General features: G+C 50.9%; 1 protein-coding gene across 3 annotated transcripts in view; it reads left to right on the top strand.

The window, feature by feature from the left end:
* The first annotated feature begins 404 nt into the window (after positions 1–404).
* CYRIA (CYFIP related Rac1 interactor A) overlaps positions 405–11,333 on the top strand; it is a 105,258-nt gene continuing 94,329 nt past the window's right edge. For all 3 annotated transcript variants that reach the window (XM_024118751.3, XM_055089054.1, XM_024118752.3), the window contains exon 1: positions 405–481. The gene's annotated coding sequence lies outside the window, so the exon portion shown is untranslated. The remainder of the gene's footprint in view (positions 482–11,333) is intronic.

The following is an 11,333-nucleotide window of genomic DNA, read 5'->3' as shown; positions in this document are numbered from 1 at the left end:
GTGGAGTTTGGGACGGCCTGACTGGGTGCGTGAGCAGTAATGTGAGGGCGGGTGTGCGTCCAGGGGTGTATCAAAGGGCCTTTCTCCCGTCTTTTTTTTTTTTAGAGGAATAGCGGGTACGGAGGGATTCCGCGTGTAGAAGCAGCAGGGGCACATCCGGGCTTCCTCCTGGAGGGCAAAGCCAGCGGCCAAGGCCTAGAAAAGGGCAGGGGTTTCTGCGTGCGTACACGGTCAGCACGAGGGATCTGGCACCGGTCTGGGGACCCTGCCTGGTGACGCCGGGGGTGGGGTGGGGCTCCCCGGGGGCCGGGGCGGGGCGGCCGCAGCCGGCGGGGCTGGAGGCGGGGCTGGAGGCGGCGCGGGGCGGGGCGGGGCTCCGGGGCCGTCTCGCAGGCTGCGGCGGCCGCGGGAGAGGCGTCCACAGCGGCGGCGGCTGGGGCAGCGGCGGACCGGCGGCCGAGCAGGGCGGCGGCGGCTCGGGGTGAGCGGGGCGCGGCGGGGAGCGCGGCCGGGGGCCTGCAGGGAAGCGGGCTCGGGAGGCGCCCGGCGAGCACTGCCATCCTTCCCCAGCTCCGGACGCAGCCTTCGGGGGAGGGCGGGAGGGAGAGCCGAGGACCCAGTCAGTCCCTTAGCCCTTCTCCAGCGATCGCCGTGCAGATGTCCGACTAGGCGCCCCACTGCCCCTTCTCCCGAGGACAGCCTCCTGCTTGTGTTCCAGGTCACCTCCCTCGCCCCTCAACCACTCAACCTCCTGCCCCAACCCCCAGCGCCAGGTATTTTCAGCTCCAAAGCCATTCTTCCAGAAGACCCCCGACCTCCACCTTCCCCATGCCTCCACCAGCGGCCCGGCTCCCCAGCACTCTCTACAGCCCCAGAGGCAGAGATGACCCCCGTCCCTAGGGCCTGCACACCTGGCCTCTTCTGCTGCCACCTGCCAGGGACTCTTCGTAGCCAGCCAGCCAGCCAGCTGCTGTGCACCCGCACCCAGGCCTCCTTGCCATCACTCTCCTCCATCTCAGAATCCCAGTCTGAAGAAAGGGACTTGACGGATCCTGAGCTTTGGGAACAATTTGACCCACTTCCCAAAAAGCTGATTCCGGGCCAGCCAGGCTATTTGGTGGAGACACCTGTCTTGCCTGCCAGCCGAAGGACCGACAGGTCTCTGGCAAAACGGGCCAGCGGGTCCCTGGGTCCTCCTCCAAGCTGCCCTGACTTGCTGACCAGTGCCCCCAGAGACCAGGACCAAGAGCTTTGTCATTTAAGACCTCCAAAGCTCTTTGCTGACCCCACCCCCAGTTCCCCAGAATTCTGCCCCTGCTGTGTGGGAGTGCAGGGTCCAGCACCGATGGGCCACCATCCTGGCCCTGGCCTCCCCTCCCATGCCCTTGTTTCCCGGCTGCCTGCTCCCCCGGGGAACCCAGGGCAGAGTAGTGGAGCTGGGTTTCTGGGCCTCGGTCTCCCCCCCAGCCCTTTGGCCTTCCTTCCTTTCCCTGTTAGAAACTTTTCCCCTCTTTCGCTGGTCACCATCACTCTGGTTGGGCCTGGGCCATCTGCACAGCGCTGTGTCCCCAGGGCACAGAAAGCTGGGCTGGGACCACGAAGGGCTGGGACGTGTGCTGGGCCAGCGTGAGGAGGGTGGCTGCTAGCCAGGTCAGGCTGGGCGTCTGGGCCTGGGGGCCAGAGCTTTAGGGTGGGTCGTTGGCTTTCACTGAGCCCCGAAGGGGGTCCGAGGGCTTGCTTTGCTGTGAAGAGAGGGGGCAGAGCAGGGGCTGTTCTTCCTGCCTGCTTCTGACTGTCTTGTGTTGCTATGGTGACAGTTTTGCCTCTCTTCCTTCTTCTGACTCTTCTGGGAGCTGGTTTTTATTGGTCTGTTGTTCTGTCTTTTATGGCTCTAATTTCTCCTTTCTATTTGCTCTGAAATAAACAGTCATAAACATGGGCGCTGGGCCCAGGCTGGGGGCTGGCAGAACTTCACCTCTTCCTGGCCCCAGGCTCCTGTGAGAGGAGAGTAGGGGAAAGAGGTGGGGACAGACCTGGCCACACTCCCTCCTGCCCCCAGCTCTGGGAGGGCAGCAGAGGCATCACAGTGTCAGGCACACAGTGGGTAGCACGCTGCCTCGGTGCTAATAATAGACCCAAGTGTGATGGAGAAGCCCGCTAATGTTATTTCCTTTCATCTTCAAGGCAGCTCTGTGGGGTAGGGGCCGTCCCCACTTTGCAGATGAAAAAATTAAGCTCAGAGTGAGCTATTTCCCTCAGGTCACTCTTTAGCACATAGTCGGCACTGAGATTTTATTGAATGCATGGAAAAGTGATGGAGCTGGCCCGCAAAAGCCCAGCTCGCTGCCTGGCCACCCCGAGGGCTTCCGGGTCCTGCTCCCAGAGGACCAACAGGGGCCCCTAAACCCATGCGCTGGGAGACTCATTAAAGGGTTTTCCCCCGTTTCCCCGCTGGACTCCCATGGAGGACACTGCCAGAGAGCGGCCTGTCAGGTCCCTCACGCACCCTTGACCCGGCTGTTGGGGACTCAGGTTGGGAGGAGAGTCAAGTCACTTGTGACTTCCTGTTTTTGCTCAGCACCCAGAAGCGTTCACTTTGCTTTTACTCTCAGGGCTTAGATGCAGCCGGGTGAGTCAGGGACACCGAGAGCCCAGGAGACCTTCCCACGTCAGCCCTGGGCGAGGAGTTCAGAGCTGTCCGGCCCTGGGTCACCGACGGTCAGCTGTCAGTGACACTCTCCAGAGAAGCTGCCCCGCTTTTCCCTTTTATTTTTCCCTTCACTACACACTCTTTTCTTTCCCATCCCTTCCCTTTCTCCCTTCACATTGCCAGTGCTCTAGGCCTGTTAGTAATGAGCTGGAAGAGCACCGTGGTAGCATGAAAAAACCACGGAGTCAGCAGCCTCATTGTCAAATTCCAGCCCTGGGGCAGTCAGTTCACTCACATGGGCCTCAGTTTCAACCTTTCAAATGGGGTTGATAGCATCTGTCCGAATGGTTACATTTGCTTGTTTTTGTAGGATGGAACGGAGCCACTTACAGGGATTGCTTTACAAAGTTGAAAGCCTGAAGGCCCATAATGTTCTCCTCCTGTTGGGAGGTGTCAGTGTTCAAGAGACCCCCCAGACCACCGCCCAGAGATGAAGAACTGACTTAGGAATAATTAAGCTGTAAAATCTCAGGAGTAGAGGCATTCTCTAGTCATCTTGTCCAGAGTTGATGCTGAATCAATCCATTTATTTATGCGCCTTCCATTAACTGAGCATCTACTCTGTCCCAACTACACTTTGGGGAACTGGGGATTTAAAAAACATGAACACTATTCCTGTTTTCAAAGAATGTAGTCTGGGGGTAACGACAGTCATGAAAAGAGATCCTTATGATACCATGGGAGAAGTGGTGTGATCGGGGAAAAGGCAGGGAGATGTGGAGCCCAGACACCCACCCCTTTATGGTTGAATCAGGCAGCCTGTGCTTTGCGGCTGAAATACAGCTCTCTTAGCACCGCCCACCTGGCAAGCCCTTGGTCAGGCCCTCGCAGCGATGGGTGATGACTCCCGAGCCCCTCACTCAGCTCTGTGAGCAGTGTCGGGAGAGAGGCATGTGGCAGGAGCCAGCCCTGCCTTCCTTGCCGAGTCTTTTTTTTTTTTTTTTTTAATTTATTGGCTGCGTCGGGTCTTCGTTGCTGCGCGCGGGCTTTCTCTAGTTGCAGTGAGCAGGGGCTGCTCTTCATTGCGGTGCGTGGGCTTCTCATTGCGGTGGCTTCTCTTGTTGTGGAGCACGGGCTCTAGGCGCGGGGGCTTCAGTAGTTGTGGCGCGCGGGCTTAGTTGCTCCACAACACGTGGGATCTTCCTGGACCAGAGCTCATACCCGCGTCCCCTGCATTGGCAGGTGGGTTCCCATCCACTGCGCCACCAGGGAAGCCCCCGGCTGAGTCTTCACTCGTCCACTCATAGTAGCCTCTGGCTTCTATTTCATCTTGGTCAAAATCCTTTTGCAAAGGCTACATGAATTACCTGACAAGGCAACATGGTGATTGGGGAGAAAGCGGACTTTGGGAACCAGCCATGAGCTCAGACTGTACGACTACTGTGTCCTAAGTGTGGGATCCTGAGGGAGTATCTAACCTCTCTGAGCCTCAGTTCTTGTACCTGTAAAATGGCAATAATGAGACTTGCCTTCTAGGAAGTGAATGATCTTATGTATTTATAGGGTCTGGCATGGTGGCCACCTCGCACTTGCTGTTATTTAGTTATATTGATTAGAAAAGAGCTCTCAGTTACTGGGCCTCTGGGTCCTCTTAGAACCATGGTGGGGAGCTCTTTGGACTAATTCTGGCCTTCAGAGATCCATTCATTATCTGGGAAGGTTAAAAATTGCCCGGGCTCAGGTTCTAAGCACTGCTGGTTAATCTTTGAGTTTTATCTCTCACCAGATAAACAATGGTCCACAACATGGGGATACTGCAAATCAAAAACACTTTGATTTCCTCAAAGGGGAAGAAATTTGAAACGGCAACAAACTCCCTGAGTTTCAAAAACATGTTACTCTGAGAATACTTTAATTTGATGTAGTCCCACCTGCTTATTTTTGCTTTCGTTTCCTTTGCTTTTGGTGTCAAATCCAAAAAAAATCATTGCCAAGACCAGCATCAAGGAGATTACCACCTATGTTTTCTTCTAGAAGTTTTATGGTTTTAGGTCTTGCATTCAATCTATTTTTTGAGTTACTTTTTGTTTATGGTGTCAGATAGTGTGGCCCAGTTTGGTTGTTTTGCACATGGCTGTCGTTTTCCCAACACCATTCATTGAAGAGACTGACCTTTCCCCATTGCATGTTCTGGCTTCTCTGTCAGACAATACTTTAAAATGAATACTTCACATTTTTTATTCTGGGCATGTTAGGCTTCCTGTTATTTTTTTTTAAGTTACCCTATCTATGGATAGACATTTTCTCAAATCATCACTGCAACTCTGTGACATTAGTATTATCATGCCCTTTTGACAGTAAAGGAAACTGGGAAAGGTCCCTTGCACAGAGTCCGGCAGCTAGTAAGTGGCAGGGCCAGAATATAAAACTGGGCCCGACTTGCTCTTCGTGCTAGCGTGCACAGCCTTGTCATCTCCTTGGCTGGCATGTCAGTGACTTAAAATAACTGTTTGGAGTATGCAAGCAGATTTTAACGGGGGTGGAACCGGTCAGGGCTGTAACTCGGACCCATAGTAAATATTTAGAGACTTTATTAGGGTTTTGTTCTCAGCACAGCATGAACGAGGCTTTCGGCAGTTGGCTGAGGCTTCATTCCTAGAAGTGGTGAAGAGAAGAGGAGTTTGGCCTGTCCGCGTTCAGAAAAAATGTTTGGTGATGCTCAAAGTAGCTTCCTTTGCCCAAGAATGGGTTGCTAGTTTGTCGCTGAAATAAATTCAATTGATTTTAGAACTGAACGTATGAACGGAAAGCGTGACAGGTGCACCTCAGGGATCTAGGAACAGAAGCAAGAAGGTCAGAAAATGTGGGTCAGTGGCCCTACGGATGCAGGGGGGGTTGGGATTCCGTCTGTCAGTGTAAGTCATGTCTAGGAAGATGGAGGTAGAAAAGCGATTACAGAATGGCTCACTCCTAGCCTTTCCTGGGTAATTTAGAAGCCGAATTTCCCTGGTCTGAGAACCCCATTGTCCTGAAAACGGTGCCCTGTTTGCCAGCAACATGCTTACCTGGTCCAGCTTAGCTCTGCAGACAGATCCGTTTCTATTTGCAATTATCTCAGGGCCTGAGTCTGGTGTCTGCTTATTTAATGACTTCACTTTCTAATAAAAATTCTGTATGGCATAGATAATTAAATCTTTAAAATGAAACTGGGGATATGGGGATATATGTATACGTATAGCTGATTCCCTTTGTTATACAGCAGAAACTAACACAACGTTGTAAAGCAATTATACTCCAATAAAGATGTTAAAAAAAAAATGAAACTGGGGAAATGGGATGCCCCCAATGAGTTGAATTGCAGTTTTATGATGGATCAAGCATAAAAATGAGATCATTCACTCATTTGCTTAGCAGATGTGTACGGGACAGGCTCTTGCCTTGTGCTGAGCTAGACGGAACACAGAGATCGGGATGGCTTTGTCCCTGGCCTCAGGTAGCTCTCACTCCAGGCAGGAAACACACACCTAAAATGGAGCTCGGAGAGTGTCAGAGAGAGTGCGGAGGGCGGGGAGGAAGGGGGGAAGTCATTGTTTCACCTCTTATGGCAACACCGCCCCCTCCCTCCCCATGGGTGCTGTCTGTGGTGCACCTGAATAGCACCTGACACGTTGCAGGGAGAGGAAGCCGGAAAGAGAAAAGTACAGGCCTGGACCGGCGAACAGCCTGGCTCTGCTCTCAGCACCGTCCTCGCTGCCTGCGTGGAGGAGGAGCAGGCACGGTAGGCCCCCCACCGCCGCGGTTTCAGGCACCCGCGGTCAACTTCGGTCTGAAAATATTAAGTGGAAAATTCCAAAAATAAACAACTCATCAGTTTTAAATTGTGCACCGTTCTGAGGAGCGTGATGAAATCGAGCACCTTCCCGCTCCGTCCCCCCTGGGATGTGAATCATCCCTTTGTCCAGCGTATCCCTCCTGTTGGTCACTTAGTACCCATCTTGGTTATCAGATAGACTGTGGCGGTATCACATTGCTTGGGTTCAAGGAACCCTTATTTTACTTAATAATGGGCAAGAGTAGTGATGCTGGCAATTCGGATGTGCCGAAGAGAAGCAGTAAAGTGCTTCCTTTCAGTGAAAAGGTGAAAATTCTCAACTTAATAAAGAAAGAAAAAAAATCTTTGCTGAGGTTGGTAAGACCTAGAGTAAGACATTCATGCTAATTTTTTTTTTTTTTTTTTGCGTTACGCGGGCCTCTCACTGTTGTGGCCTTTCCTGTTGCGGAGCACAGGCTCCGGATGCGCGGGCTCAGCGGCCATGGCTCACGGGCCCAACCGCTCCGCGGCACGTGGGATCTTCCCGGACCGGGGCACGAACCCGCATCCCCTGCATCGGCAGGCGGACTCTCAACCACTGCGCCACCAGGGAAGCCCCATGCTAATTTTGCTGTCACACCTCGTATGGCAAAAGTCACGGCTACGTAAGGAGTGTTTAGTTAAGATGGAAAAGGCATTAAATTTATACAGTAAGATACTTTGAGAGAGAGGCTACATTTACATAACTTTTGTTACAGCATATTGTTGTAATGGGTCTATTTTTTATTAGTTACTGGTGTTATCTCTGACTGTGCCTAATTTATAAATTAAACTTCATCATAGGCATGTGTGTATAGGAAAAACCATAGTGTATGTAAGGTTCAGTACTATTTGTAGTTTCCACTGGCGATCTTGGAACATATTCCCTGAGGATAAGAGGAGACCACTGTACTTCACTTTCACAGTAGGTAATACGGGAAGGTTGGATTTGGTGACTCAGAAGGGTGCTTCCAACACCTAGCCGATGATTCTAATAAACCCTTGGGCTTCTGTCCCAAAGTGACAGGTGAAGAAGCAAAACCTGGCAGCCTTAGTCAGGAAGGTTTCAGAGGCAGAGCTGGGATGGGGAGAGCCAAGGGTGTTTTCAAAAAACAGAGAAACCTTGCGCCCCCTCGTAGAAAGGGAGCCAAGTCTGATTGAGCATCCAAATAAATAGTTGAAAGTCAAGTCTATTGGCAAAAGGGAGAGCCAGGAGGGATGCAGGAGCTCCGCAGCGGTGGGAAGGACTGTCACCGGCTGAATCCCATGTTCCAGGGTCTCCGCCGCCTGGAATGTGGAGGGTTGACCTCAGAGATGCTTTGGTCACTGCAGAATGCCCTTCTGTTTTAAGTTAATGTCTGTTTTAAAAAATCATTTGTTTTGATGATTTCCGGGTTTTAGAATAAATTAAAATGCATAATCGTTTTAGGACCGTGAGGAACAGTGCCAAACACACAGCTATCTCAACACACCGTCAAGCTCTCTCATTCCCAGTGGCATCCAAACTCAGGCTCTTCCCGTAGCAACGGTGAGGCCGGATGCCTGGCACCTGGAGTAGAGAGACGGGAAACCCACTCGAAGCAGCCTGGGCTTTCTCAAGTTATGCCATCTCTTTGAGTCTTGTGTTTCCTTGTGTAAAATGTGGGTGGCAGCAAAACCTTCTGAATAATGAGCATTTAATATCCACTTTTAGCAATCCCCTAAAGAGCTTTAGAAACAGATATCCCCATTCTGTGGATGGGGAAACTGAGGTCCAATGGTGTTAAGAAACTTGCATAATGTCACATCATTAGGAAGGTTGCACAGCTGGCACCTGAAACCATGTCTGTGTGCTTTCAAAGTGTGGTCTCTCCTTACCACCCACCCTAGGAAAGAGAGGATGCCAACTCTTTGAGATCCAGAGAGGTGAAACGTGCCCCTGGAAGTTCCGTGAGAACATCCCAGGGCTGCAGGGTGAGTGTGCATCTGAAGCCCACAGGCCTGGGTGGAATCCTGGCTTTTCCCTTGGGCAGATGTCTTAGGCTTACTGAGTTTTCTAATTTTTGAACTGAAGTTAATAATATTTGTGGCCCAGGAATATTGCAAAGAATACAGGCATACCTTGTTTTACCGCACTTCCCAGATATTGCGTTCTTTTACAAATTGAAAGTTTGTGGCAAGCCTCGGTCGATCAAGTCTGAGCCATTTTTCCAACAGAATTTGCTCACTTCATGTCTCCGTGTCACATTTTGGTAATTCTGGCAATATTTCAAGCTTTTTCATTTTTGTTATATTTGTTTTGGTCATCTGTGATCAATGATTTTTTTTTTTTTTTTTTTTTTTTTTTTTGCGGTACGGGGGCCTCTCCCTGTTGTGGCCTCTCCCGTTGCACGCACAGGTTCAGCGGCCATGGCTCACGGTCCCAGCCGCTCTGCAGCATGTGGGATCCTCCCGGACCGGGGCACAAACCCGTGTCCCCTGCATCTTCAGGCGGACTCTCAACCACTGCGCCACCAGGGAAGCCCCTCATTGGTATCAGGCTCCGGACGCGCAGGCTCAGCGGCCACGGCTCACGGGCCCAGCCGCTCCGCGGCACGTGGGATCCTCCCGGACCGGGGCGCGAACCCGGTTCCCCTGCATCGGCAGGCGGACTCTCAACCACTGCGCCACCAGGGAAGCCCTGATCAATGATCTTTGATGTGACTGCTATAACTTACTGAAGGCTCAGATGATGGTTAGCATTTTTTAGCAATAAAATTTAAATTTAAAAAATTAAGGTATGTACATTTTTAGACACCGTGCTTTTGCACACTTAATAGTCTACAGTTTAGTGTAAACATAACTTTTATATGCACTGGGAAACCAATTCATGTGACTCGCTTTATTGCGGTGATCTGAAACCGAACCCACATTATCTCCGAGGTGTGCCTGTAAATGAATTAAACATTGTCAGTCTCCCTTTTTGCCTGATCTTTTAAGAAAATGTGTTTGAAAAGTTGTCGATCTACTTCCTTGAGGCTCCTTTTTATTTGTTGTTTTAAGTTGGAAACAACAGGGAACTTCTTTCTCTGACAGACGCATTCTGGAATTGCCCCGACAGAGCCCCCCAAATCCGCTCTCCCGGACCTATACTTCTAGCTCGTAAGCCTTCATTTTAAACTTGAAACGAACCTGGCTGTGTTGCTTACTGGAGTGTAATAAGGATAAGAATTCCGCTCGGCATCCAGCATTGCACCTACTGTACGATCAGTCTCCCATCCTGTCTTTCCTATATTTTGTAAATGCACATGTGTGTTTTTTTCCCCCTGAACTGTTGAGGTTTGAAATCCGCGCCCTTGAGTACCTTCAGAAGTAATCAATGGAGCCGTAAGCTGTTTTCTGACGTTCCCTTATTTGCAAGTGCAAAATCCAAAATGCTCTGAGAATGCAGTTTGTTTGTTTTTTTTCTATAACTCATTTGGAGGCAAAAGCTGGCCTGATGGTACGTGAGACTATTTTTAGTTTTTATTTATCCCACTCAGGTTGAACCAAGTTTTTCATCAGAAGGATGGGTGCTCCAGACCCTGCTGGGGGTACATATAGCACGCTATCTGTACTATATTACCTTTCTAAAATCTGAAAAATTCTGAATTTGGAAGCACATTTGAGCAAGGAGTTTCAAAGAAGCATTTTTGAATCTCCCTTTCTAAAAGCCCAAAGGAACTCACAGCACCCCTGGGATTGGGGCGTTGGGGAGGCACCAGAGGGACCCCCCAATGTCTACCTGATACCAAATGCTGTGGTGACGTGATTCATCGTGTACTCATCAGAAGCCTTCACGGCCAGTTTTCTATTTCCTCAATTTAAATAATAGGAAATAAATTAAATGAGCAGGCTTGGCACAAAAACAAAACAAAAACAACAATAACGAAAGCATGGGTTCCCAAGTTTCATTGGGACAAAGTATTTTTGAAAAAATTCCATAGAACTAAAAATAAGCTGGGAATTTTTGATCTAGCGTGGCTTATAGTCAAGTTTCACAACTGGCCTTTGGGGGGAAGGTAGAAGGGAATTTTTAAATCCTGCTCATCATTTTAGCCTTGTGAGGAGGAAGCAGGGCTTGGAGAGCCAGCATGAGGAAGCAGGAAGGCCCGAGTAGGAGTGAGAAGGTCTTGGTTCTTATCTTGGGTCTGTTCTTGACTTGTTGAGTGATTTGGGCATGTTGCCTCCCTCTCTGGGCTCTAGGAACTCCGTTTTGAAGTCATTTAATTCTTTCTCTCTCTGTGTGTGTGTCTGAGAGTCTAGGAGTAGAGGCTGGGGCCCCCAAAGCGAGTGAGAAGCACTGAGCTGCCCCCCTGGCTGCATTCTCGCAGCTTCCATCCATCTGGCCTCCAGCCAGACTGGAGGGAGGTGAACAGCTTCCACGTGCTCTTCCTTGGTCTCCCCCAGGTCTTTCCTTTCTCCTGCTCTCACAGCACGACCCTCTGACACTGTAGGCTGGTTTGTGGGACTCACTTTGGCCCCAGCACCTCCCCTGATGCCCAGGGGGGGCTCACGGGATGTTTAACCAAGCACTGCAGGTGATGTCCAGCGCCGAGGGCTGCACTGGGGCTATGGTCAAGGCCATGCTAGGCACTGCTGAGGGGGTGTTGGGAAGGAGAGTGGGAGTTCCCAGTTGCAGAGCACAGGACCAGTGCACGTGCTGCCCAAGGAGACGGAATAGGTCCCCGCCATGGCCTGTGTGGGCCAGCGGTTGACATGTAGTGCATTTAGGTAAAGGGCGTTGGGGACCCACCTACCTCCCTCTCATTCTTTCCCTTCCTCCCTTCCTTCCTTCCTTCCTTCCTTCCTCCCTCCCTTCCTTCCTTCCTTCCT

Source organism: Physeter macrocephalus, chromosome 12 (genome assembly GCF_002837175.3).
Source record: "Physeter macrocephalus isolate SW-GA chromosome 12, ASM283717v5, whole genome shotgun sequence".
Taxonomy (NCBI): domain Eukaryota; kingdom Metazoa; phylum Chordata; class Mammalia; order Artiodactyla; family Physeteridae; genus Physeter; species Physeter macrocephalus.
The sequence above is the reverse complement of the archived record's forward strand: the minus strand, read 5'-3'. Positions and strand labels throughout refer to the sequence as shown.